Source organism: Patella vulgata, chromosome 5, assembly GCF_932274485.2.
Source record: "Patella vulgata chromosome 5, xgPatVulg1.2, whole genome shotgun sequence".
NCBI lineage: Eukaryota > Metazoa > Mollusca > Gastropoda > Patellidae > Patella > Patella vulgata.
In genome coordinates this window covers 29,691,637-29,707,155 of record NC_065883.2, presented here as the reverse complement: position 1 = coordinate 29,707,155, position 15,519 = coordinate 29,691,637, and the positions used below count along the sequence as shown (strand labels likewise).

The window sequence follows — 15,519 nt, the reverse complement described above, 5'->3', positions numbered from 1 at the left end:
TCCAGAGATGTTTCGAATATAATTGGCCTCACAGAGAAGCACTTTTCGTCATCGTATTAAAATGAAATGAAATGAAATGGGGTTTAACGTCCTACTCCTAACCTGGCCTAATGAAGACGGTCGAATTAAAATAGGACCTCAGATAGGACTCAATCCAATTGCCCGGATGTAAGCTACATATTACTGATTCTATCGACTTAACATAATTTCGGTTTTATTTTAAAATTTAAAGATTGTGAAGGCAATGGACAGGGCTTTTGGCTAGATGTTTTGTGGCGGGGCTGTTCATTTCGGTCAAAGTAGGAACCCTATCGAGATTTAGATTTTTCGATAATAAATTACGGATTTATTCCAATTACGAACTCTTTTTTCGTACAAATGTAGGGACATATTATACAGATTCTTGCATGAAGCTTAATAAAACGATGAATTTACGATGTGTGTTACTTTATTGTATATTTACTGCTTTCCATAAATTTATTTACATAAAAATCATGGCATTATGTATGAACTGATCACTAACACAGTTTGCCATCACAACATTTGGTGGTACGAGTGTCATAACTAGAAATGCCACAGCACATTGAATTAGAGTCTGTTGCTGGTCTATTAACAACATGATCCGCACAGCACATGAGTTTTCTGTCATCATATCCACTGGTTCCGCAACACTTGAAATGGATATTCTCTGGCCAGAATGGTGGGCTTTGAACAACCTGGCCTCCACAGCATTGGTAATATCTTACATCTAAACTATACAAACCACAACAGCTGGCAAATATTCTATTGGATCCAGTACAAGCTGCTGGTACTCTGAGGATTTTCCCACGGCAGCACATGCTCGATCGTTTGTCAAAACTACTGTTGCCACAACATACTGAACTGCTTCCAGTTAAATCGGTTGTCGGTCTACTAACTATCTGTCCACCACAACACATGCTCGTAGCATTGTATGTACTGGATCCACAATTATCTGAAATTAATCCAAACGAGATTTCAACGACGGAACATTGACCCCTTTCTGAAATAGCAGTGCGTTGCTAAAATACCTTCGGACAATGTAACTCCTGGTAAAAAAAACAACATAGGCAAACAAGCATTCTGAGAGTATTGTCGAAGCAATACATGTCCTCTACCGGCCCGAACTAATTTTACAATTCGAATACATTTCTATGAATATATAGTCAAAATACGGTGTATATGCATGGAATCAATTCTCAAATCTTGTTGTACTAAATGTCAATCAAATACCGCAAAGTTTAACCTAAATTAATTCTGTAAAAGAGAATTCCCATTGATTTTAAGTCAAGGGCCATAATTCAGTAATACAAAAAGCAAACTTCATCCGTAACTCTGCTTTTGGTTGGGTAAAACTAGGAAGATGGTTGTGTGAAATTAGGAAGATGGTTGGGAAAATTAGAAAGGTGGATGGGGGAGCTAGGAAGGTCGTTAGGTGAAACTAAGAAGGTTGTTGGGGGGGGGGGGATTAGATAGATGGTTGGGGGAAAATAGTAAGATGGGGGAGTGGAACTAAGAAGATGCTCCAGAGTAATGAGGATTGGTAAGCAAGGAAGAACGAAATGGCTGAGTAGAATTTGAAAGATAATACCAACTTTTACCTACTTTCTCCTATGAAAGCCTCGATTCCATATAGAAATACCAGAGATAGGAATATTCCTGGAAATAAAGGGGGTAGATCTACGACCATTTCGACTGTCGTCTGACTTTACTGAAACCATAAAACACGGAAACTAAATTAACGGTATACATGTACAGTGTAGGCAACGACCCCGAGTTTTACCAACGGATCAAGCCTTATTTTGAGATATTCCTTTTTAGTTTTGAAGAATATTGTTTCTTTTTATGTTATATACGTTATTGACAGTTAAAATAAAATGCTTCGTTCTGTATATAATACGCGCTTACCTTAATACTCTCGATTATTACAATGTATGTCTATATTTATATGTATCGACCGTTGTATATTTTGACACCTGTTCATCCGTTTACAAGACTGAATTGCACAATCGAAAGGAACGAATATAATCTATTTTAGTCTGATTACTTGTTAAAAGTCAGAAATGTAGATTCTAAATAAAGTGTAGATAACATCTTGACCTGGTTTACTATTATTTTTTTTTTCAAATTGTCTGTATATATAAAATCCCAACTTATCGATGTTTGATATACATATGTTCATATTTAAAGTCAGAATCAACATTTAGAGATCAAAACAAGAGAAAACATCCATGGTATATACTGGCATCACTTTACATCCAGTCGTATAATAACGTTTCAGCTCAAAAGACGCCACGCCATATAAGCACAGAAAGGGGACCGAATTGGAAATGAAATGAAATGAAATAGGGTTTAACGTCCCACGTTTCTGCACAGAGGGAAAATTTTCCTGCTAGCGGCTCTAAGGCATATCTCTGATTTCGAATTCCAACTATTTACCGCACGATACTAGATCTTTGTACGAGCTGGAAAATATATTTTCGTGTTTATACCCACAATTCTAACCCTAACCCTTCAGAATAGTTTTACCCACAATCCACCGTTTTACAGCTTCAATTTGTACATTTGACGTGCAATTTGTAAACCTAACCCGAACCCTATCCCGGATAAGAACGACAAAACCGGGTGAAATGACAAAAATGACGATTTAATTCGACTTTTGCGTACAACGATCAACTTGAATCGTGCATATATTATACGTCGACCAACCACAGATGTCATCAAAAATGCTGCTTAAGAAGACCTACGACCCCCGACCCTTGCGTCCTCCCTTAAGAACACCCCTTTACTCCACGGGTTAGTACGGGTTTTATATAGTTCGGATCTCGGAGAAGGGAGCTGATTTAGTTGACGACCCTAAAAGCTCATGACGTCCATTCTGTTTCACCAAAAACAATCTGTAGGATTCGTTATACTCATGATATTCTAAGATCTTCCAGACGGAGTGATATTTTCATTAAGGAGAGCAAATCATTGGAGTCCTTCATAAAAAATACCACTCCGTCTGGAAGATCTTGGACTACACCAACCCACTAATGCATGCGGCACTCTGATGATTACCCTTTGCTCCAATGTATGCCCCCCCCCCCCCGCCTCAACAAAATCCTGGATTCGGGCCTGGATACTGCCACATCTTCGAAACGTCGCCCAAATAAATAAGTAGCTGTTTTTCCATAAGTATGTGTTATAGTTTATTGCTCTATCCAGTTACTAAATGCCTCTCAAAGATTATTATCGACATCAATATGGAGATGTGGCAGTATCCTCTATCAATGCAGTGAACAGATTGGAGCCGAGGGAGAATTCGTAAAGACTAGGTGTAAACCTTACTTTCCTGATGCGATGCAGAGACAACATCATTCCCAAAGGTCTGATCACCTCCTTTGATCTTCTTGTTGTGCTGTGTGGTTTCGGGAATTGTTGTTATAGTTTTTCTGTATAAATTAACCTCATAATAATTGTATTACTGCATTAGCTTGATAATGTTGAGAGAATACCCTTCGAAACGTCGCCCAAATAGTTTATATATACCTGACGTTACACGGCGCTCCTTGTTCACGATATCCGCCTCTCGTATAGATGACTACTTTTGTCTATTTTTTTTTTTTTTTTTTTCTCAATAAGATAAATTGTGTCGCATAATTAAATTTCTTCGAATTTCTTCACGACACAATATTCCGACTGATATTCGTAAAGCATTTTGTCAGGGTACATGAAATCTAAATAACCACTGAATCTGACACATTTAATTAATTGCACATTTATCTTTTTGTAAAGCATCGAGCAATCAAAACTGCTTATCTAAGTTTAGCACTCTCCCTCAATTGAAATCGAAATTATCATGTCCCAAAGATTTGACCAATCAGATTATTTATCTCTGTTTATCATTAAACTCGGCCATTTACCTAATTAGGCATTTCCTAAGGCACTCGGCAAACCTCAGCAGATTCCAGTACCCTACATCTAGGGCGACCTTCGGATGTAGACTATGGTCGCGACTACAGTCTGAACCAGCACCCAAACACAAATGGCCCTAGCCATTGACTATTCATGGTGGCGACCATGTCAGTTGTCCCGCCTGCTATATTTTCTCCTATTTACTCATGTATTTTTAAAAACTGATTAATTTTCCATACTGTGATGTGAAAGCAAGCTTAAAATAGGTTACAAATAGGATTAGTCAATATCAGAATACCGACCAAGGTGTAAATAACGCAACGGCAATCGGCAATTTTATAAAATTTTTCAGAAAATCTTCTCAAGTGTCAGTTTTGTCAGCCATCTTTGAACTATCCCGACCGTGCTTTATCGCATGGTACGGCTGGTCACGACCACTGGTTGAACTAAATGCCATTCGCATGCAGATGGTTCGACTATAGTACGAAAATCCGGAAAACCGAAGGTTGCCAAAAGTAACGGAATCTGCCGAGGTTTGCCGGGTGTTACCTAAGGCACACCTGCAACAAGTTTGAACATTTTAGCTGAATTAGAAGCACAGTTATTGTATCCCAAAAAGTGTGACCAACTGACAAAGAACGGGGGACAAAGTATTAAATCAGCAAGCAGTTAATTATAAAGCATCATAAAAACACTTCATTTAACAAAACACAAAAATTGTGTAAACACAGCATTTGCATCAACTTTTAATTAATTTTAAACAATACATTCATAATAATCTTGGACACATCTCATTTTGTACATCTCAGCACCTAATAAGAACAATATAATACTGTATGGGAGTTCATCAATCTCTCAGAAAGCAATAATGAAATGTCCAGTTGAAATTAAAAATATACCAGTATTTATCAATTCAATGGTTTGACAGACTTGTTCCTAACCTAATTTATTAAAGATTAACCTAATTTATTAGAGATACATTATGTAAGATTTCGATAAAGAGCTAGCCATTCTTGCTATAATAATATGAAAATATATAATGCAAAATGAATATATGGAAAATTTCATTCAAATTACTAGCGAAGATATTAGCCTTTGATGGTTTGACAAGATGTGTGCTGGTTGTTCGAAGCTAAGTCTCCCTTCTTCATTTTTAAATTAAATCAAAATATGGCTGAACCATTTTAATCTAATTAATATTGGAGATATCCGTTGGCATCAAGAGTTAATTATGGTCTTGTCAAGTTAATAAATTTCTAATTAATAGTTAAGGAGCTAAATCGCTAAATATTTTGGACATAGAAATTGACACAAATGGGTCGCAACACATATAATAATGTAATATGAATTTATATAAACTGTTTTACATTCAATCGTGTCCGTTTTTCTGTAAATTGTCATCAGTTATGTTCGGCGTAATACGCCAGAAGTCTCAACCGCAAGTCAGTTTCTAGCGTCTGGTTATTCCAGTCAACACCGATATTATTTATTGCGCATGCTCTCCAAATAAGAACATGATATCACCGTTTGACATGACTTGTGGAATATGTCTAGCCTCATTCTTTGAGCACCTTGTTACCGGGAAAAAATGGCCTTCTGATATCCAATATTAAAGACAAAATAAACAATTTACAACTGGTACACGAATCGTGTACCATAATGCGTTTCAACGCTATTTGTAATACGGGACTCGAAAAACGAGGCTAGGCATATTCCACAAGTCATGTCAAACGGTGACGCTATATTCTTATCTGGAGAGCATGCCCAATAAATACTATCAGCGTAGACTGGAATAACCAGAAGCTAGAGATTGAAATGAAATGAAATGAAATGGGGTTTAGCGTCCTACTTTTCTGCTCCTATACTGGGCTAATGAAGACGGGCATACGCCATACAGTGTGCTATGAGGGAAATTTTGCCCGGGCAGCGGCACTTTCGCCTACTCTTATATCGAATTCTAACTGCCAAGGGATCTTTTACGTGCATTCTAATGTATACACGGGACCTCGGTTTTTCGTCTCATCCGAAGGACTAGACAGCTGTCCTTGTCAGGCCCTCCGTTCTGCACCACTGACAAGGGGAAACCACGTCGGAAAATCAGGATGAACTTTCTCGGCCAATGCAGGGATCGAACACCCGACCTCCAGGCTAGTGAGCCAGCGTCTTAACCACCTAGCCACCGTGGCTCCCAGCTAGAGATTGAAATTCGATTGAGAATACTGGCTTATGTCGCCGAACCTAACTGATTAGAAATTACAGTAAAAACAGAAACGATTGAATATGAATCAATTTATATACATTCATATTACATTATTGTATGCGTTGCGACCCTTTTGTGTCAATTTCTAGGTCCCAAGACCCAAATATTAGCGACTTAGCTCCTTTAATATAACATTTCAGGCATAAAGAAAGACCTGCAATAGGTAGTTACTTTAGTAACGGAGTCTGATTGGACTAAGGACATAGTCATGCATAATGTATGTTTAACTGTATTGGGGTTTCCATTTTTTAAATATTTTTACCACCTTATCAAAGTTATAGTTCCTCATTAAGTAGTGAAAAAATATTCATTAAAAAACCCAAAGGAATGAAATGGATCTCTCTATCTGTTTACACAAAGAATTGACTCCAGAAAGGTTTTTCAAATTGGATGAGTTATTTCTTATTCTCAATGAACAAACAATCTCATGTTTATACAAATTCTGCAGTGTGTTGTTTGCTGTGCATTTTTCCTACATTTTGGAATTAGTATGACACATGCATGATACATCATAATGCAGTATCCACAGTTGGATCATAAACTTGTTCATGACAAGGTTGCCAGTTAACTTCTTCTGCATACTCCCTCATACAGGTGAAAGATAATAAAGAAAGTCAGGAATAATGTATTGGCAGTTCTTAAAACTGGAGAATCAGGCTTTTCAAAGTATTATGTATATGCATATATATATATAATTTAACGAAACAGTAATGCAATACCCATAAAATATAATGTTACTTTATATATCTATCTATGGACACAGGTGATCACAATATACATTCAAATTAGATATACATGTATGTGTATAAAAATGTTATAATGTGTAAAAGATGGTAATGGTAAATCTGAACACCTCGGGCCCCAGCTCTTGAAAGACACTGTTCAGAAAACAGTTTCTGAAATACAGTACAACCAAATCCATGCATACCGTAGTTCCTTAAATTATTGACTAGATTTTATTTTTGCTGCTTAACATATTTTGCTAGGAATTTTCATTAGATTCTGGTTTATGTAAAGTCCAAATACATGTCTGTCCCAGACCAGTCATGGCAATAACTCTGAAACCTCTTTTTTCTAATTTATTTAAAACTATCCTGACTGGATCATATGTTTTATATTCCAAGCTGAAAAGTAAATAAAGTGTTACTTAGTAGAGATTATTTCAGAAACTAATTGTTTAAAATAAAATTAAATATTAGTCATTGTGTGAATTTATTTAAGAAATATTTCATAAAACACAGCTACCTGGTAACCTACTGATTTTACCATTTGCTATCTGAAATTATACAGGCATTAATATCAGACATGAAGTGAAAAACTTATAACAGATTCTTGTAAATTAATTAATTTTAGACCATAGTATCTACAATTAAAGTGCATTAGGCCTACACATCATAAATGTGCATGTTGTTAGTTAATATTACTTACAAATTATTTCCCAGTTGTTTAGAGAGAGTAGCACTAAGAGATTCCATCAATTCTGGATCGCTCCATTCATCACCAACAATAGTTGGCCCACACTCCTGACATAAAAAAACCCAACAAAACATTTAGTTATCAGACTTGTAGTGACAAGTGTATAGGACAGTCACAATCAAGATATGAGTATGACAATCTGTCCACCCCTGACATTTATGTCATGCAATGAACAATTGATTGGTGGATTCGATTTAGCTGTTAATAAGTGTTAAGAAAAAAACAGATTCTGAAATTGACCCAAATTGATTTCATACAGGATGGATAAACAATATTGACCAATGATTTGGTTTTGGTTTAATTTTTAAGACATACACATTAACCCAGTGATGCATTTTTGCCCTACAATCTTTTACAAATAAATCACTTGTGTTTGGCTTCTGACTATTTGTACAGCAGAATTAATGACAGATTCCATTTAATAATTACTTTTATTAATTGTCTAGTTAACCTTAAAAAGCCAATCTAGTCCTATTTCGGTTATCAAGTCTGGTTGAAATTGAAAATGATTCATTGAAAATTCCTTCTCACCAATCTTGTTTGTGTACTAATCACAATGTAGGGCATCGTTATCTGTCTGTTGTTAGTGTGATCTTATTTGGGATACTGACACAGGGGATTAATAGGGAAGATTAACTCTCTTTAGCTGGTTCTATTCTTGTAGTATAGTCTATACAAATGTAATTTAGTTTTGATTTCTAATCTAATTTCTAGTTAAGAACAAAATAAAACGTCCTGAATATGCCATATGGAGTAGAGATTTGTAGTGGTACTACTTGATTTGAGCAAGTAACGTCTTCCTCTTCCATTCAGACTCTATAATTCGGCCCATTTTCTACCCCTAGGTCATTCTGCACACGGAGATCTATCTACTTCATACTTCGAGAATAAATCGCTGTCCTGACTGGCCGCCATATCCAAAAAATAGTATACTGTTTTGTAATGCGGTTCTACCCCGTTTCACACCTGGCTTACACACAAAGACTAAAGATACATTCCCGGGTACAAACTGGGTGTTTTGGTGATATATTTGGACTAAAAACATATTCAAACTAATTAATTTATCATAATTTTGCATCAAATCTTTCTCAAAACATTGCAATTGTCAGGGAATAGCCGGCTATAAAAAATCAATCAAAAGAGGTCATATTGTTTGTGTCACGTGAAACAACGGGTGCGAGGTCGGAGGAGAATTCGTTGCATACACAAGATGATGTTGCCTTTATCGCTGATTATTTATTACAAATATCGAAGCCTAATTAAATTCTCGGATTATCCACTGCCCGCGTCTTTTTCCGTGATTTTTATCCCAGAAAGTGTTGTACGTCTAACTCTTCATAAAGTTTATCAACATGAACACCAAGCGCTCAATCTCCGCGTGCAACCTTCGACGTCACGCGTGCAGACTGCAGACACTCCTAATCGTCGGGCTGTCGATTAAGGAAATCCGTACAATTTTGTCCTGTATGTGCTCCATGAGTGTTTTTCGGGGAATCCATTATTTTTCTAGTAAGATTGGATATTTCTTCTTTCCATATATACCAAAATTGCCATACTTTTATTGGAAATAACCACCCGATAAATACTTTTCTGGGAACGTAGCTTTAAATAAACCTATTCAATTCCATCAAATGGAAGCAAAATAAATAATTCTCAAAATTATCGAAGTATACTTAGTGTTTCGACTAAAATCGTCGATTTGGGACTTAAAATGTCGGTCAACTATGTTTTATTATAACGGTCAGCGGAAACCTCAAATAATTCATTGTAAATTACGACTTCGATGCTCTGACCTGCAGGGTCACAAATTCCTAAGCCATGTTGTCGACAGTCCCGCATGCCTCTGCGGTCATATTATTTGAAGATCCCGACCATTACCTTCTGCGATGTTCCTTACATTCAAATGCACGAACAGAAACCACAGACAAATTACAACATGATTTTAAAAATATAAACTGTCTTCTATTCGGCTCCACAACCTACAGTCTGGACGTTAACACTAATATTTTTAATCGGGTCCATAAGTTTATAGGTATTTCAAACAGATTTTAATCTCGATTAAATAGTATTTTATCGTCTATTTAATGTATAATTTTGGCTTGTCTCTCTATTGTTGCCTATTAAAAAAAACTTACTATGCTTGTTTATGTTTAATTATAAACTACTATATATACTGTACATTTTCACCTATTTTATTATATTTATATAATATGTATGTGTTTGCCATTATAACTATGTATATACACCCATTTTGCATTCATAATACATATATACAAATTATTTAGGGAGAGGGGTTTTACATATAGCTCTGACTGTTCCCCAATCCCATTCAGACAACCTGAATAAAAATATTGTTGAAAAAAACCCCAACAAACTAGGTTAGTGTCTGTTCTCAAGCGGAGCTAACTGTTGACAGGCAGCCTAAGTTTAGTATGGCCCTGGGATATAAATACTAATAATTACAAATTGATGATGGTATGTGTGACGACAATCCAATTATACAATTATATATCTATGGTATATGATCTCATTCTCTGATGTTTGTGCCCGAAAAACGGAAATACATTGTCGCGCTAAACTGCATATAGTAAAACATCAGTCATCAGTAGTGGAACCAGTTCTAAGGCCTATATCTTAGCCTTAGCGTAAATAATGTTCACATATAAACTACATTAGGTAAGATTAGATAAAGAGCTGACAGTTCTCGCTATAATAGTTAAAGAAAATAGATAATGAAAAGAAAATATGCAGAAAATTTCAGTCCAGTCACTTCACTCTGCGTCTAGATATCGGCGATACGATTATAAGCTTCCTTCGAGTGTCATTACTAACCTTGTTAGTTGTTATACGATAATCGGATTATCCAACTGCATCGACCACAAAATGTATTTAAATCTACTTATATCGCAGCCATCCGATGTCATCGAGAGTTGATTTTGGTCATGGTAACTTAGTTAAACATGCATTATGCAATAGCTAAATCTGCCTATTGTAGGTCTTTCTTTAGGCCTGAAATGTTTTCCAAAGTATTAATTAGACATTAATTAACTGATCCAGGCCTTAATCAACTCTCGATGGCATCAGATTTCTCCGATATTAAATAGATTAGAATGGTTCAGTGACACTTTGATTTAATCAAATATGGAGGACCGAGACTTAGCTTCGATCACCCAGTACGGTGGTTGAAATTATTGCACACGTCTGTCAAACGTTCAAAGGCTAATGTCTTCGCTTGCAATAGAGTAATTTGAATGAAATTTTCAAATTTTTCATTTTACATCATCTTCTTTCGAACTATCATAGCAAGAATGGCTAGTTCTTTATCTAAATCTTACATGATGTATCTTTAATGTCTAATTAATAATTTATATTACATTTCACGCCTTAAAGGGTGTATGGCTCTAATTCTTGGAACCTTGACATAGACCAAAATGGTTCTAATATATTAATGTAATATGAATGTATGTAAAATCATTTATATACAAATTTTGAACAAAAATATTGCCATTTCTAATCAATTATGTTCGGTGAAATACGTGAACAGTTCAAATTGAACGGCAGTTGTATTACGCCTACTTATTCAATCTAATTAAAATACAGATCTATATTTCGTTTCGTTTTTTATACTTTCGATGGCCTACACTCACTGATCTCTATAAATAACAAACCACTGATAGAGATCAGTGCCTACACTGTAGTGAAGACAAGAAAAACGAAATTTTGAACTATAAAAACGAAACGAAATCGGATCTGTGTTTTAATCAGATTGCCTACTTATTCTACACGTTTTTTAAGTTATTATTTTGTCGTTTGTGAATCGGCATTTACTAATTACTTCCATATTGTGTTGTAGGAAATGTTTTTATCTGTTCATTACATAATGGCATCCGAAACATTAGGATACGACTCGTGTACTAATTATAAAATGTTAATTGTGTCTTAAATATTAGATATACTAGGATCTTATAGTTTCACGGCAGGATAACAACATCAATATTGATTGAAATTTATCGATATTGAATTCTAATTCGTGTTTTTAATTTCGAATATTATGGAAAATATTGAGTTAGAGACTTAATATAGAGCGAAGCTCTACAGCATCGCGCGAAGCGCGGTGCTTGAGCAAAGCTCTTTTCCGGTAACACAGGAGCGTAACTGAAATTGTCACCCACAGACTGTTGATTAAAAAAAAAATCAGACCGGAACCGGATACACTGGGCAAAACAGGCAATGCGCATGTCAACTTACCAAATCTCGCCCAAGCGAGATTACGCGCCTTATAGAACTATTTCTATGACGCGTCTAATCAATGACGTCACATATTTTTGACGTCAATGAAAATAATTCTCACACTTTTTTGTTCTTTTTTAAAAAACAAAATTAATGTATACAATTTAGATCTAAATAAAAATCAATTTTGAAAAACTAAATTATTTAACATTTTTTGTATCACTTGAGAAAATTAATTATGAAGGTTTTATATTTGACAATAATCAGCTTCGCTCTACTCAGGCAATGCCTGTTACATATTATAGCTCCTTTAAGTAAAGAAAGACCTGGAATAGGCAGATTTAGTTCATGTCGCTGCATAAATGTGTGTTTAATCATGAATGTTATAAATGTATAAGGTCCATGTTTTAATATATTTATTATTGTTATGTAAATGAATTTATTCCTTCCTTTGATGTTGTTAACAACATGTGTAAGAGAGGTCCCAGGTCTAATATTCTATCCTTACCCTTGGCTGGTTCGCAGGACATAGACGCAATTTGGTGGATTGTCCTGATCCTCAAAATTAGATAATCAAGTTCAACAAACCGGAAGCGGATATTCACTTTCGTCGATTGAAAAGAAAAGGCGAAAAGCGTGTGAAAGTGTTTTTGTGTTATATCTATATTTGTGCGAAGAACTAAAGGACCCAGCAATTAAATTTTGCTTAAGGATTAAGTGGAGTTCATCCATATAAGGTTATTGTCTTTTTAAAATTTATTTGTATAGGCCAACTGACAAGCGCATGACCAGTTCAGCTCTTAGTCTTGACAATAACACACACAGTACAGGTCTCATTAGTCCAGCTCTGAACGTAGGTCTCATTACACTCACCTCTACGTCCAGGGAAGCTAGCATTGAATCAATGTCGAACGTAAACGACCGCCCCAGTCAATTTTACTGGGCAACTTTTTACTGCGAAATGGTCGCGTGTCAGTCCCTGTGAACGCCTGAACAATATAAATGAACATCTTAGTGCGAAAATAAGACCTTGCTTACCTCGCTAGAGTCAGTATGAGCGACACAACACGCTTTTAAAAAATACGTCTCGGTCTTCTAACAGACTTGGCAGACATCATTGAAAGGGTAACGCATAAATTTAAGAACTCAGCCATATAAGATGAAACGAAATTTAAGTAAGCCTGGGAGAAAAAAAAAATGAAATCTTTGAAAAGTTGAGAATCTTCAGTGATTTATCGCTTTGCCTAGCTAAATTAAAATAATTTACAATCAAATTCTTTCAAAAATCCCAATTTTTTTGCACCTGGTTCATTTATATTGTTCAGGCGTTCACAGTGACTGACACGCGACCGTTTCGCAGTAAAAAGTTGCCCAGTAAAATTGACTGGGGCGGTCGTTTACGTTCGACATTGATTCAATGCTAGCTTCCCTGGACGTAGAGGTGAGTGTAATGAGACCTACGTTCAGAGCTGGACTAAGGTCTCATTACCCTGGCCTGTAGTAGGCTGTACAGTCTGAGTAACAGTGTACATTCAGGAACCATCCTATTGAATCCGTTTCGAAAAAGAATCGGCCCCCCGTCAATTTTAGTGTGCAACTTTTTACTGCTAAACCGTCGTGTGTCGGCCTCTGTGAATGCCTGAACAAAGTAAAGTAAAGGAGCATTTTAATGAGAAAATAAGATCTTGCTTACCGCGCTAGACTAGAGTCAGTATTTGCAACACAGAGACTGACACATGACCGTTCAGCAGTTTAAAATTGCCCAGTAAACTTGACTCTGGGCAGATTAATTTTCGACAAGGATTCAATAAGGCGGTTCCTGAACGTACAGGGCGAGTGTAATGAGACCTACGTTCAGAGCTGAACTAGCACATGACCTAATTTTCTTTACTATTTGTGTATATATTGGAATGCACGTAAAAGATCCCCTGGCAGTTGGAATTCGATATAAGAGTAGGCGATAGTGCCGCTGCCCGGGCAAAATTTCCCTCATAGCACACTGTATGGCGTATGCCCGTCTTCATTAGCCCAGGTTAGGAGCAGAAGAGTAGGACGTTAAACCCCATTTCATTTCATTTCTTTACTATTTAGTATTTTTAGGAACGTTTTTATTTTTTTAGGAACTGGCTAGGTCGCCTGGGTAAGATACTGGCTCGCTAGTACAGAAAGAATTACATATCTGGATATTTGGAGATGATTACATGTACATGTACATGTCATTTCGGTCCCGCGTCATTTCGGACTTACGACATCTCAGACACAATATGGTCTTGACATTTCGGACTCGTGTAGGTGATATTTCGGACTCGGGGAGGTGACGTTTCAGACTCAAGAATAAGTTGAAAGGAAAGGTTGAACACAACTGTCAAAGTAATCTATAATAATAAACCAAAAGCGATTTAATAAAAAATAACATGCTTGTAAAATCTACCTCTCTCAATCAAGTACAGCACGTGGAATCATGGATCGCGCAACGTATAGATCTCTCATGGAACTGCAAAATTTTCAATGTTGAATGTTTATGAAGAAAATGTTTTATTTCTTTATCTGTAATATGTATACAAAAAGTAACAGATGAATTTATTAGAAATAGGCCCATTCAAAATACGAAAGAAAATATTAACATGAAACACATGGTTATTAATAGACTCTACCAAACTATAAAACCTAATTGCACTTGCGGTTCTTTATCAACGTTTCCCGTAAAAGTAATTTATATTTTTTAAAAAAAGAATAATATGCTGTAGAATTTATTTCTAAATGACCTACACAAAAGACAAAAGTAAACATTTACTCGACAAGCCCCTAAATTTTGTTAACGATAATCCGTAAGCTACACTTTGACTGCATTCCTCGACAAGCTTACCGTAGCATAGATAGCAGTACCAATCGATAAATTAGTGCGTACAAAGAAAACTCTTTTTGGAAAATATTAGAAATGACATCAAAGTGGGATAATTAAAGCTGATTAACCGATAATCCCTATGTTATCGTAGTATGCGCAAAGAAACCTTACAGTTCTTTTGTGGACGAGGAAAAACGTGAGTTGTCAATCAGCGATAATGGCGGCCGTGTGTTGATTCGATTATTCTGACTCAGTAAAAGACATTTACATGTAGGCTTTCACAATTATAAAAACATTAGCAGTATTACTAAATACTGTATACACATATTTTCAACAATATTTTATGGGGTCACCCTGATATGCCAGTTTCTAATCCCTGGATTATAATTGGATTACCGGTATACTTAATGACCCTAATTGGCTAAATCAAGTAGGCCAGTTTCATGGTTTAGTGAACTGTGTTCATCATATGACATGTGAACTGTGTTTATCATGAGGGGTGGAATTCCAAAATAGATCAACTTGTCACCAACCACTTCATCCGCCTCATCAAGCAAGAGCAAGCTTTCTGTGATGTGACCCTGAAGCAGCTTGCTGCTGGTGCCTCTCTGAACCCCAGAAAGAGGAAGTATCGGCAGCTGGAAGAGAGGCTGGTGACTAAGACGCGGCGCCTCCATGAAGGACACTACATCGTCATCCAGTACAGGGATGCTGTCTCCCACTTAGTGGAAAATGTTTGTAAGTGGATGGATAATGGTTAAAAGAAATGTTTAAATGATAACTTGTATATTCT

At 36.1% G+C, this 15,519-nt stretch overlaps 1 protein-coding gene and 2 long non-coding RNA genes across 4 annotated transcripts in view; 1 reads left to right on the top strand and 2 right to left on the bottom strand.

Annotated features, from left to right (window-relative positions):
- Positions 1 to 446: 446 nt before the first annotated feature.
- On the bottom strand, positions 447 to 12,992 carry LOC126820522 (uncharacterized). The gene is made up of 3 exons (XR_007679986.2): positions 12,920 to 12,992; positions 1,624 to 1,729; positions 447 to 973 (listed from the first exon to the last, which is right to left on the bottom strand). It is a non-coding gene; the product is annotated as an uncharacterized LOC126820522 (long non-coding RNA).
- Positions 7,258 to 12,429, bottom strand: LOC126820525 (uncharacterized). Its single transcript, XR_007679989.2, has 3 exons — positions 12,390 to 12,429; positions 7,604 to 7,698; positions 7,258 to 7,299 (listed from the first exon to the last, which is right to left on the bottom strand). It is a non-coding gene; the product is annotated as an uncharacterized LOC126820525 (long non-coding RNA).
- The window catches only part of LOC126820488 (YLP motif-containing protein 1), a 75,283-nt gene continuing 72,259 nt past the window's right edge, over positions 12,496 to 15,519 (top strand). For both annotated transcript variants that reach the window (XM_050548496.2, XM_050548495.2), the window contains exon 1: positions 12,496 to 12,618. The gene's annotated coding sequence lies outside the window, so the exon portion shown is untranslated. The remainder of the gene's footprint in view (positions 12,619 to 15,519) is intronic.